Raw genomic sequence first — 15,959 nt, forward strand, 5'->3', positions numbered from 1 at the left:
CCAGACATTCTAAACAGAACACATTCACATAGTGGACCTCCACATCACCAGACATTCTAAACAGAACACATTCACATAGTGGACCTCCACATCACCAGACATTCTAAACAGAACACATTCACATAGTGGACAAGGACATCACCAGACATTCTAAACAGAACACATTCACATAGTGGCCCAGGACATCACCAGACATTCTAAACAGAACACATTAAAATAGTGGACCAGGACATCACCAGACATTCTAAAGAGAACACATTCACATAGTGGACCAGTACATCACCAGACATTCTAAACAGAACACATTCACATAGTGGACCAGGACATCACCAGACATTCTAAACAGAACACATTCACATAGTGGACCAGGACATCACCAGACATTCTAAACAGAACACATTCACATAGTGGACCAGGACATCACCAGACATTCTAAACAGAACACATTCACAAAGTGGACCTCGACATCACCAGACATTCTAAACAGAACACATTCACATAGTGGACCAGGACATCACCAGACATTCTAAACAGAACACATTCACATAGTGGACCTCGACATCACCAGACATTCTAAACAGAACACATTCACATAGTGGACCAGGACATCACCAGACATTCTAAACAGAACACATTCACATAGTGGACCAGGACATCACCAGACATTCTAAACAGAACACATTCACATAGTGGACCTCGACATCACCAGACATTCTAAACAGAACACATTCACATAGTGGACCTCCACATCACCAGACATTCTAAACAGAACACATTCACATTGTGGACCAGGACATCACCAGACATTCTAAACAGAACACATTCACATAGTGGACCAGGACATCACCAGACATTCTAAACAGAACACATTCACATAGTGGACCAGGACAACACCAGACATTCTAAAGAGAACACATTCACATAGTGGACCAGGACATCACCAGACATTCTAAACAGAACACATTCACATAGTGGACCAGGACATCACCAGACATTCTAAACAGAACACATTCACATAGTGGACCAGGACATCACTAGACATTCTAAACAGAACACATTCACATAGTGGACCACGACATCACCAGACATTCTAAACAGAACACATTCACAAAGTGGACCTCGACATCACCAGACATTCTAAACAGAACACATTCACATAGTGGACCAGGACATCACCAGACATTCTAAACAGAACACATTCACATAGTGGACCAGGACATCACCAGACATTCTAAACAGAACACATTCACATAGTGGACCTCTACATCACCAGACATTCTAAACAGAACACATTCACATAGTGGACCAGGACATCACCAGACATTCTAAACAGAACACATTCACATAGTGGACCTCGACATCACCAGACATTCTAAACAGAACACATTCACATAGTGGACCAGGACATCACCAGACATTCTAAACAGAACACATTCACATAGTGGACCTCCACATCACCAGACATTCTAAACAGAACACATTCACATAGTGGACCACCACATCACCAGACATTCTAAACAGAACACATTCACATTGTGGACAAGGACATCACCAGACATTCTAAACAGAACACATTCACATAGTGGACCAGGACATCACCAGACATTCTAAACAGAACACATTCACATAGTGGACCAGGACATCACCAGACATTCTAAAGAGAACACATTCACATAGTGGACCAGGACATCACCAGACATTCTAAACAGAACACATTCACATAGTGGACCAGGACATCACCAGACATTCTAAACAGAACACATTCACATAGTGGACCAGGACATCACCAGACATTCTAAACAGAACACATTCACATAGTGGACCTCGACATCACCAGACATTCTAAACAGAACACATTCACATAGTGGACCAGGACATCACCAGGCATTCTAAACAGAACACATTCACATAGTGGACCAGGACATCACCAGACATTCTAAACAGAACACATTCACACAGTGGACCAGGACATCACCAGACATTCTAAACAGAACACATTCACAAAGTGGACCTCCACATCACCAGACATTCTAAACAGAACACATCCACATAGTGGACCTCCACATCACCAGACATTCTAAACAGAACACATCCACATAGTGGACCAGGACATCACCAGACATTCTAAACAGAACACATTCACATAGTGGACCTCCACATCACCAGACATTCTAAACAGAACACATTCACATAGTGGACCGGGACATCACCAGACATTCTAAACAGAACACATTCACATAGTGGACCAGGACATCACCAGACATTCTAAACAGAACACATTCACATAGTGGACCTCCACATCACCAGACATTCTAAACAGAACACATTCACAAAGTGGACCTCCACATCACCAGACATTCTAAACAGAACACATCCACATAGTGGACCAGGACATCACCAGACATTCTAAACAGAACACATTCACATAGTGGACAAGGACATCACCAGACATTCTAAACAGAACACATTCACATAGTGGACCTCCACATCACCAGACATTCTAAACAGAACACATTCACATAGTGGACCTCCACATCACCAGACATTCTAAACAGAACACATCCACATAGTGGACCTCCACATCACCAGACATTCTAAACAGAACACATCCACATAGTGGACCAGGACATCACCAGACATTCTAAACAGAACACATTCACATAGTGGACCACGACATCACCAGACATTCTAAACAGAACACATTCACATAGGGGACCGGGACATCACCAGACATTTTAAACAGAACACATTCACATAGTGGACCAGGACATCACCAGACATTCTAAACAGAACACATTCACATAGTGGACCAGGACATCACCAGACATTCTAAACAGAACACATTCACATAGTGGACCAGGACATCACCAGACATTCTAAAGAGAACACATTCACATAGTGGACCAGGACATCACCAGACATTCTAAACAGAACACATTCACATAGTGGACCAGGACATCACCAGACATTCTAAACAGAACACATTCACATAGTGGACCAGGACATCACTAGACATTCTAAACAGAACACATTCACATAGTGGACCAGGACATCACCAGACATTCTAAACAGAACACATTCACAAAGTGGACCTCTACATCACCAGACATTCTAAACAGAACACATTCACATAGTGGACCAGGACATCACCAGACATTCTAAACAGAACACATTCACATAGTGGACCTCGACATCACCAGACATTCTAAACAGAACACATTCACATAGTGGACCAGGACATCACCAGACATTCTAAACAGAACACATTCAAATAGTGGACCAGGACATCACCAGACATTCTAAACAGAACACATTCACATAGTGGACCTCCACATCACCAGACATTCTAAACAGAACACATTCACATAGTGGACCTCCACATCACCAGACATTCTAAACAGAACACATTCACATAGTGGACAAGGACATCACCAGACATTCTAAACAGAACACATTCACATAGTGGACCAGGACATCACCAGACATTCTAAACAGAACACATTCACATAGTGGACCTCCACATCACCAGACATTCTAAACAGAACACATTCACATAGTGGACCAGGACATCACCAGGCATTCTAAACAGAACACATTCACATAGTGGACCAGGACATCACCAGACATTCTAAACAGAACACATTCACACAGTGGACCAGGACATCACCAGACATTCTAAACAGAACACATTCACAAAGTGGACCAGGACATCACCAGACATTCTAAACAGAACACATTCACATAGTGGACCTCCACATCACCAGACATTCTAAACAGAACACATTCACATAGTGGACCACGACATCACCAGACATTCTAAACAGAACACATCCACATAGTGGACCTCCACATCACCAGACATTCTAAACAGAACACATCCACATAGTGGACCAGGACATCACCAGACATTCTAAACAGAACACATTCACATAGTGGACCTCCACATCACCAGACATTCTAAACAGAACACATTCACGTAGGGGACCAGGACATCACCAGACATTCTAAACAGAACACATTCACATAGTGGACCAGGACATCACCAGACATTCTAAACAGAACACATTCACATAGTGGACCAGGACATCACCAGACATTCTAAACAGAACACATTCACATAGTGGACCAGGACATCACCAGACATTCTAAACAGAACACATTCACATAGTGGACCTCCACATCACCAGACATTCTAAACAGAACACATTCACAAAGTGGACCTCCACATCACCAGACATTCTAAACAGAACACATCCACATAGTGGACCTCCACATCACCAGACATTCTAAACAGAACACATCCACATAGTGGACCAGGACATCACCAGACATTCTAAACAGAACACATTAAAATAGTGGACAAGGACATCACCAGACATTCTAAACAGAACACATTCACATAGTGGACCTCCACATCACCAGACATTCTAAACAGAACACATTCACATAGTGGACCAGGACATCACCAGACATTCTAAACAGAACACATTCACATAGTGGACAAGGACATCACCAGACATTCTAAACAGAACACATTCACATAGTGGACATCCACATCACCAGACATTCTAAACAGAACACATTCACATTGTGGACAAGGACATCACCAGACATTCTAAACAGAACACATTCACATAGTGGACCAGGACATCACCAGACATTCTAAACAGAACACATTCACTTAGGTGACCGGGACATCACCAGACATTTTAAACAGAACACATTCACATTGTGGACCAGGACATCACCAGACATTCTAAAGAGAACACATTCACATAGTGGACCAGGACATCACCAGACATTCTAAACAGAACACATTCACATAGTGGACCAGGACATCACCTGACATTCTAAACAGAACACATTCACATAGTGGACCTCCACATCACCAGACATTCTAAACAGAACACATTCACGTAGGGGACCGGGACATCACCAGACATTTTAAACAGAACACATTCACATTGTGGACCAGGACATCACCAGACATTCTAAACAGAACACATTCACATAGTGGACCAGGACATCACCAGACATTCTAAACAGAACACATTCACATAGTGGACCTCTACATCACCAGACATTCTAAACAGAACACATTCACATAGTGGACCAGGACATCACCAGACATTCTAAACAGAACACATTCACATAGTGGACCAGGACATCACCAGACATTCTAAACAGAACACATTCACATAGTGGACCTCCACATCACCAGACATTCTAAACAGAACACATTCACATAGTGGACCTCCACATCACCAGACATTCTAAACAGAACACATTCACATTGTGGACAAGGACATCACCAGACATTCTAAACAGAACACATTCACATAGTGGCCCAGGACATCACCAGACATTCTAAACAGAACACATTAAAATAGTGGACCAGGACAACACCAGACATTCTAAAGAGAACACATTCACATAGTGGACCAGTACATCACCAGACATTCTAAACAGAACACATTCACATAGTGGACCAGGACATCACCAGACATTCTAAACAGAACACATTCACATAGTGGACCAGGACATCACCAGACATTCTAAACAGAACACATTCACATAGTGGACCAGGACATCACCAGACATTCTAAACAGAACACATTCACAAAGTGGACCTCCACATCACCAGACATTCTAAACAGAACACATTCACATAGTGGACCAGGACATCACCAGACATTCTAAACAGAACACATTCACATAGTGGACCTCTACATCACCAGACATTCTAAACAGAACACATTCACATAGTGGACCAGGACATCACCAGACATTCTAAACAGAACACATTCACATAGTGGACCAGGACATCACCAGACATTCTAAACAGAACACATTCACATAGTGGACCTCCACATCACCAGACATTCTAAACAGAACACATTCACTTAGTGGACCTGGACATCACCAGACATTCTAAACAGAACACATTCACATAGTGGACCAGGACATCACCAGACATTCTAAACAGAACACATTCACATAGTGGACCAGGACATCACCAGACATTCTAAACAGAACACATTCACATAGTGGACCAGGACAACACCAGACATTCTAAACAGAACACATTCACATAGTGGACCAGGACATCACCAGACATTCTAAACAGAACACATTCACATAGTGGACCAGGACATCACCAGACATTCTAAACAGAACACATTCACATAGTGGACCAGGACATCACTAGACATTCTAAACAGAACACATTCACATAGTGGACCAGGACATCACCAGACATTCTAAACAGAACACATTCACAAAGTGGACCTCCACATCACCAGACATTCTAAACAGAACACATTCACATAGTGGACCAGGACATCACCAGACATTCTAAACAGAACACATTCACATAGTGGACCAGGACATCACCAGACATTCTAAACAGAACACATTCACATAGTGGACCTCTACATCACCAGACATTCTAAACAGAACACATTCACATAGTGGACCACGACATCACCAGACATTCTAAACAGAACACATTCACATAGTGGACCTCCACATCACCAGACATTCTAAACAGAACACATTCAAATAGTGGACCAGGACATCACCAGACATTCTAAACAGAACACATTCACATAGTGGACCTCCACATCACCAGACATTCTAAACAGAACACATTCACATAGTGGACCTCCACATCACCAGACATTCTAAACAGAACACATTCACATTGTGGACAAGGACATCACCAGACATTCTAAACAGAACACATTCACATAGTGGACCAGGACATCACCAGACATTCTAAACAGAACACATTCACATAGTGGACCAGGACAACACCAGACATTCTAAAGAGAACACATTCACATAGTGGACCAGGACATCACCAGACATTCTAAACAGAACACATTCACATAGTGGACCAGGACATCACCAGACATTCTAAACAGAACACATTCACATAGTGGACCAGGACATCACCAGACATTCTAAACAGAACACATTCACATAGTGGACCTCCACATCACCAGACATTCTATACAGAACACATTCACATAGTGGACCAGGACATCACCAGGCATTCTAAACAGAACACATTCACATAGTGGACCAGGACATCACCAGACATTCTAAACAGAACACATTCACACAGTGGACCAGGACATCACCAGACATTCTAAACAGAACACATTCACAAAGTGGACCTCCACATCACCAGACATTCTAAACAGAACACATCCACATAGTGGACCTCCACATCACCAGACATTCTAAACAGAACACATCCACATAGTGGACCAGGACATCACCTGACATTCTAAACAGAACACATTCACATAGTGGACCTCCACATCACCAGACATTCTAAACAGAACACATTCACGTAGGGGACCGGGACATCACCAGACATTTTAAACAGAACACATTCACATTGTGGACCAGGACATCACCAGACATTCTAAAGAGAACACATTCACATAGTGGACCTCCACATCACCAGACATTCTAAACAGAACACATTCACAAAGTGGACCTCCACATCACCAGACATTCTAAACAGAACACATCCACATAGTGGACCAGGACATCACCAGACATTCTAAACAGAACACATCCACATAGTGGACAAGGACATCACCAGACATTCTAAACAGAACACATTCACATAGTGGACCTCCACATCACCAGACATTCTAAACAGAACACATTCACATATTGGACCAGGACATCACCAGACATTCTAAACAGAACACATTCACGTAGTGGACCGGGACATCACCAGACATTCTAAACAGAACACATTCACGTAGGGGACCGGGACATCACCAGACATTTTAAACAGAACACATTCACATAGTGGACCAGGACATCACCAGACATTCTAAACAGAACACATTCACATAGTGGACCAGGACATCACCAGACATTCTAAACAGAACACATTCACATAGTGGACAAGGACATCACCAGACATTCTAAACAGAACACATTCACATAGTGGACCTCTACATCACCAGACATTCTAAACAGAACACATTCACATAGTGGACCAGGACATCACCAGACATTCTAAACAGAACACATTCACTTAGGTGACCGGGACATCACCAGACATTCTAAACAGAACACATTCACATAGTGGACCAGGACATCACCAGACATTCTAAACAGAACACATTCACATAGTGGACCAGGACATCACCAGACATTCTAAACAGAACACATTCACATAGTGGACCAGGACATCACCTGACATTCTAAACAGAACACATTCACATAGTGGACCTCCACATCACCAGACATTCTAAACAGAACACATTCACGTAGGGGACCGGGACATCACCAGACATTTTAAACAGAACACATTCACATTGTGGACCAGGACATCACCAGACATTCTAAACAGAACACATTCACATAGTGGACCAGGACATCACCAGACATTCTAAACAGAACACATTCACATAGTGGACCTCTACATCACCAGACATTCTAAACAGAACACATTCACATAGTGGACCAGGACATCACCAGACATTCTAAACAGAACACATTAACATAGTGGACCAGGACATCACCAGACATTCTAAACAGAACACATTCACATAGTGGACCTCCACATCACCAGACATTCTAAACAGAACACATTCACATAGTGGACCTCCACATCACCAGACATTCTAAACAGAACACATTCACATTGTGGACAAGGACATCACCAGACATTCTAAACAGAACACATTCACATAGTGGACCAGGACATCACCAGACATTCTAAACAGAACACATTCACATAGTGGACCAGGACAACACCAGACATTCTAAAGAGAACACATTCACATAGTGGACCAGTACATCATCAGACATTCTAAACAGAACACATTCACATAGTGGACCAGGACATCACCAGACATTCTAAACAGAACACATTCACATAGTGGACCAGGACATCACCAGACATTCTAAACAGAACACATTCACATAGTGGACCAGGACATCACCAGACATTCTAAACAGAACACATTCACATAGTGGACATCCACATCACCAGACATTCTAAACAGAACACATTCACATAGTGGACCACGACATCACCAGACATTCTAAACAGAACACATTCACATAGTGGACCAGGACATCACCAGACATTCTAAACAGAACACATTCACTTAGGTGACCGGGACATCACCAGACATTCTAAACAGAACACATTCACATTGTGGACCAGGACATCACCAGACATTCTAAACAGAACACATTCACATAGTGGACCAGGACATCACCAGACATTCTAAACAGAACACATTCACATAGTGGACCAGGACATCACCTGACATTCTAAACAGAACACATTCACATAGTGGACCTCCACATCACCAGACATTCTAAACAGAACACATTCACGTAGGGGACCGGGACATCACCAGACATTTTAAACAGAACACATTCACATTGTGGACCAGGACATCACCAGACATTCTAAACAGAACACATTCACATAGTGGACCAGGACATCACCAGACATTCTAAACAGAACACATTCACATAGTGGACCTCTACATCACCAGACATTCTAAACAGAACACATTCACATAGTGGACCAGGACATCACCAGACATTCTAAACAGAACACATTCACATAGTGGACCAGGACATCACCAGACATTCTAAACAGAACACATTCACATAGTGGACCTCCACATCACCAGACATTCTAAACAGAACACATTCACATAGTGGACCTCCACATCACCAGACATTCTAAACAGAACACATTCACATTGTGGACAAGGACATCACCAGACATTCTAAACAGAACACATTCACATAGTGGACCAGGACATCACCAGACATTCTAAACAGAACACATTCACATAGTGGACCAGGACAACACCAGACATTCTAAAGAGAACACATTCACATAGTGGACCAGTACATCACCAGACATTCTAAACAGAACACATTCACATAGTGGACCAGGACATCACCAGACATTCTAAACAGAACACATTCACATAGTGGACCAGGACATCACCAGACATTCTAAACAGAACACATTCACATTGTGGACAAGGACATCACCAGACATTCTAAACAGAACACATTCACATAGTGGCCCAGGACATCACCAGACATTCTAAACAGAACACATTCACATAGTGGACCAGGACAACACCAGACATTCTAAAGAGAACACATTCACATAGTGGACCAGTACATCACCAGACATTCTAAACAGAACACATTCACATAGTGGACCAGGACATCACCAGACATTCTAAACAGAACACATTCACATAGTGGACCAGGACATCACTAGACATTCTAAACAGAACACATTCACATAGTGGACCAGGACATCACCAGACATTATAAACAGAACACATTCACAAAGTGGACCTCCACATCACCAGACATTCTAAACAGAACACATTCACATAGTGGACCAGGACATCACCAGACATTCTAAACAGAACACATTCACATAGTGGACCTCTACATCACCAGACATTCTAAACAGAACACATTCACATAGTGGACCTCCACATCACCAGACATTCTATACAGAACACATTCAAATAGTGGACCAGGACATCACCAGGCATTCTAAACAGAACACATTCACATAGTGGACCACCACATCACCAGACATTCTAAACAGAACACATTCACATAGTGGACCACGACATCACCAGACATTCTAAACAGAACACATTCACATTGTGGACAACGACATCACCAGACATTCTAAACAGAACACATTCACATAGTGGACCACGACATCACCAGACATTCTAAACAGAACACATTCACATAGTGGACCAGGACAACACCAGACATTCTAAAGAGAACACATTCACATAGTGGACCGTCCACATCACCAGACATTCTAAACAGAACACATTCACGTAGTGGACCAGGACATCACCAGACATTCTAAACAGAACACATTCACATAGTGGACCAGGACATCACCAGGCATTCTAAACAGAACACATTCACATAGTGGACCTCCACATCACCAGACATTCTAAACAGAACACATTCACACAGTGGACCAGGACATCACCAGACATTCTAAACAGAACACATTCACAAAGTGGACCTCCACATCACCAGACATTCTAAACAGAACACATCCACATAGTGGACCTCCACATCACCAGACATTCTAAACAGAACACATCCACATAGTGGACCAGGACATCACCTGACATTCTAAACAGAACACATTCACATAGTGGACCTCCACATCACCAGACATTCTAAACAGAACACATTCACGTAGGGGACCGGGACATCACCAGACATTTTAAACAGAACACATTCACATTGTGGACCAGGACATCACCAGACATTCTAAACAGAACACATTCACATAGTGGACCTCCACATCACCAGACATTCTAAACAGAACACATTCACAAAGTGGACCTCCACATCACCAGACATTCTAAACAGAACACATCCACATAGTGGACCAAGACATCACCAGACATTCTAAACAGAACACATTCACATAGTGGACCGGGACATCACCAGACATTCTAAACAGAACACATTCACGTAGTGGACCGGGACATCACCAGACATTTTAAACAGAACACATTCACATAGTGGACCAGGACAACACCAGACATTCTAAACAGAACACATTCACATAGTGGACATCCACATCACCAGACATTCTAAACAGAACACATTCACATAGTGGACCAGGACATCACCAGACATTCTAAACAGAACACATTCACATAGTGGACCACGACATCACCAGACATTCTAAACAGAACACATTCACATAGGTGACCGGGACATCACCAGACATTCTAAACAGAACACATTCACATAGTGGACCAGGACATCACCAGACATTCTAAACAGAACACATTCACATAGTGGACCAGGACATCACCAGACATTCTAAACAGAACACATTCACATAGTGGACCAGGACATCACCTGACATTCTAAACAGAACACATTCACATAGTGGACCTCCACATCACCAGACATTCTAAACAGAACACATTCACATAGTGGACCAGGACATCACCAGACATTCTAAACAGAACACATTCACATAGTGGACCTCCACATCACCAGACATTCTAAACAGAACACATTCACGTAGGGGACCGGGACATCACCAGACATTTTAAACAGAACACATTCACATTGTGGACCAGGACATCACCAGACATTCTAAACAGAACACATTCACATAGTGGACCAGGACATCACCAGACATTCTAAACAGAACACATTCACATTTTGGACCTCTACATCACCAGACATTCTAAACAGAACACATTCACATAGTGGACCAGGACATCACCAGACATTCTAAACAGAACACATTCACATAGTGGACCAGGACATCACCAGACATTCTAAACAGAACACATTCACATAGTGGACCTCCACATCACCAGACATTCTAAACAGAACACATTCACATAGTGGACCTCCACATCACCAGACATTCTAAACAGAACACATTCACATTGTGGACAAGGACATCACCAGACATTCTAAACAGAACACATTCACATAGTGGACCAGGACATCACCAGACATTCTAAACAGAACACATTCACATAGTGGACCAGGACAACACCAGACATTCTAAAGAGAACACATTCACATAGTGGACCAGTACATCACCAGACATTCTAAACAGAACACATACACATAGTGGACCTCCACATCACCAGATATTCTAAACAGAACACATTCACATAGTGGACCAGGACATCACCAGACATTCTAAACAGAACACATTCACATAGTGGACCTCCACATCACCAGACATTCTAAACAGAACACATCCACATAGTGGACCAGGACATCACCAGACATTCTAAACAGAACACATTCACATAGTGGACCAGGACATCACCAGACATTCTAAACAGAACACATTCACATAGTGGACCAGGACATCACCAGACATTCTAAACAGAACACATTCACAAAGTGGACCTCCACATCACCAGACATTCTAAACAGAACACATCCACATAGTGGACCTCCACATCACCAGACATTCTAAACAGAACACATCCACATAGTGGACCAGGACATCACCAGACATTCTAAACAGAACACATTCACATAGTGGACCTCCACATCACCAGACATTCTAAACAGAACACATTCACGTAGGGGACCGGGACATCACCAGACATTCTAAACAGAACACATTCACATTGTGGACCAGGACATCACCAGACATTCTAAACAGAACACATTCACGTAGGGGACCGGGACATCACCAGACATTTTAAACAGAACACATTCACATAGTGGACCAGGACATCACCAGACATTCTAAACAGAACACATCCACATAGTGGACCAGGACATCACCTGACATTCTAAACAGACCACATCCACATAGTGGACCAGGACATCACCAGACATTCTAAACAGACCACATCCACATAGTGGACCTCCACATCACCAGACATTCTAAACAGAACACATTCACATAGTGGACCAGGACATCACCAGACATTCTAAACAGAACACATTCACGTAGTGGACCGGGACATCACCAGACATTTTAAACAGAACACATTCACATAGTGGACCAGGACATCACCTGACATTCTAAACAGAACACATTCACATAGTGGACCAGGACATCACCAGACATTCTAAACAGACCACATTCACATAGTGGACCAGGACATCACCAGACATTCTAAACAGACCACATCCACATAGTGCAACATGAACATGTCTTTCCACTGTTGTGTTGCAGTTGGGTTGTTATTGCCATGAGCCAACCACTGTGCAGCTCTGGAGTGGTACAAGGTACCTGGCAACCGCAGACACAGAAGCCTCACTAAACACAATCTCTATCTATGGCCCAGCGATCGATACAAAGCCTCCGTGGAGCCACAATTTAATATCAGCTATTTACTGGCCTCTGTCTTGTTGTACTCGAAGTCATCTCTCCTCCTCCTCTCTCTCCATATCTCCACTTCCTCTCTCTCTCCATCTCTCCTCCTCTCCTCTCTATATCTCCATCTCTCCTCCTTATCTCTCTCTCTCATCTCTCCTCCTCCTCTCTCTCCATCTCTCCTCCTTCTCCTCTCTCCATCTCTCCTCCTCTCTCTCCATCTCTCCTCCTCCTCTCTCCATCTCCCCTCTTCTCTCTCCATCTCTCCTCCTTATCTCTCTCTCTCCCTCTTTCTCTCCTCCTTATCTCTCTCTCATCTTTCCTCCTCTCTCTCCCTCCATCTCTCATCCTCTCCTCCTCCTCATCCACTCTCTCAACATCTCTCCTCCATCTCTCCTCCACCTCTCTCTCCATCTCTCCACCTCTCTCTCTCCTCCTCCTACTCCTCTCTCTCTCCTCCTCTCTCTCATTTATCCTCCCCTCTCTCTCTCTCCTATCTCTCCTATCTCTCCCCCTTCTCCTCCTCTCTCTACATCTCTCCTCCATCTCTCCTCCTCCATATCTCCTCCTCCATATCTCCTCCATCTCTTCTCCTCCATCTCTCCTCCATCTCTCCTCCTCCATATCTCCTCCTCCATATCTCCTCCTCCTCCTCCATCACTCCTCCTCCATCTCTCCTCCTCCATTTCTCCTCCTCCATATCTCCTCCTCCATCTTTCCTCCTCCTCCCTCCATATCTCCTCCTCCTCTCTCCATATCTCCTCCTCTCTCTCTCCATCTCTCCTCCTCTCACTCCATCTCTCCTCCTCTCTTTCTGTCTCTCCATCTCTCTTCCTCCTCTCTCGCCATCTCTCCTCCTCCATCTCTTCTCTTCCTCCTCTCTCTCTCCATCTCCTCTCTATCTCCCCATTGCTCCTCTCTCCCCATCTCTCCATCTCCTCCCCTCTCCCCATCTCTCCTCCTCCTCTCTCCCCATCTTTACTCCTCCTCTCTCTCCCCATCTCTCCTCCTCCTCTCTCTCCCTATCTCTCCTCCTCCTCCTCTCTCTCTCCATCTCTCCTCCTCTCTCTCTCTCCATGTCTCCTCCTCCTCTTCTCTCTCTCCATCTCTCCTCCTCTCTCTCTCTCTCTATCTCTCCTCCTCTCTCTCTCTCCGTCTCTCGTCCTCTCTCACTCTCCCCATCTCTCGTCCTCCTCTCTTTCTCCATCTCTCGTCCTCCCCTCTCTCATCGCTCCTCCTCTCTCCATCTCTCCTCCTCTCCCCATCTCTCCTCCTCCTCTCTCCCATCTCTCCTCCTCTCTCTTTCCCTCCATCCATCTCTCCTCCTCCTCTCTCCTCATCTCTCCTCCTCTCTCTCCAGCTCTCCTCCTCCTCTCTCTCCAGCTCTCCCCCATCTCTCTCCACCTCTCCTCTTCCCCTCTCTCTCTCCATCTATTCTCCTCCCCTCCCCTCCATCATCTCAGACAGAATAAAGACACCTTCCCAGATAGCATCACTTCCTAGTTCATTTCCTCCAGGAGGGCATAGACACAGGAAAGAACAGGAGGAGGAGAGGTCGAGAAGAAGGGAGGGAAGGAGTCATTGAAAGATTGAGGGAAGGAGAAAATTAACAGAAAGGCGGAGAGAGGAGGAGGGTCGGGAATTGGAGATGGAGAGAAAGATGGAGAGACGGAAGGGGGAGGGAGAGATTGAGAGAGGTCTGGAGTATGTCTCTCTGTAATCGTGTTAGCTGGCAGCTCGAGGCCTGGCCTCTCCAGCTGTTCAACACAAACACACGCACGTACACACGCACACACCACCTGTGTCTGCCTGATGGACAGCTCATTCATCACAATTAACCAATTACAGCCTCTGCCTGCATGACTGAGCCCGCCCCCCACCAGAAAGAGGGATCGGGGGAGAGCGAAAGAGAGAGAGGGTTAGAAATAGAGGTGGCCTGTAGGGGAAGTAAATGTTCTTTAAAGGAGAAAGGACTGGGGTGTGTGTAAACCTTGTGTGTGTGTATCTGAAGCCACGGTGCTGATGGCCCCCTCCTGACTGATGACGTGCTCCATCAGTCGTTTCTCCAGAG

The sequence above is a fragment of the Salmo salar genome, chromosome ssa20 (assembly GCF_905237065.1).
Source record: "Salmo salar chromosome ssa20, Ssal_v3.1, whole genome shotgun sequence".
NCBI classification, from domain to species: domain Eukaryota; kingdom Metazoa; phylum Chordata; class Actinopteri; order Salmoniformes; family Salmonidae; genus Salmo; species Salmo salar.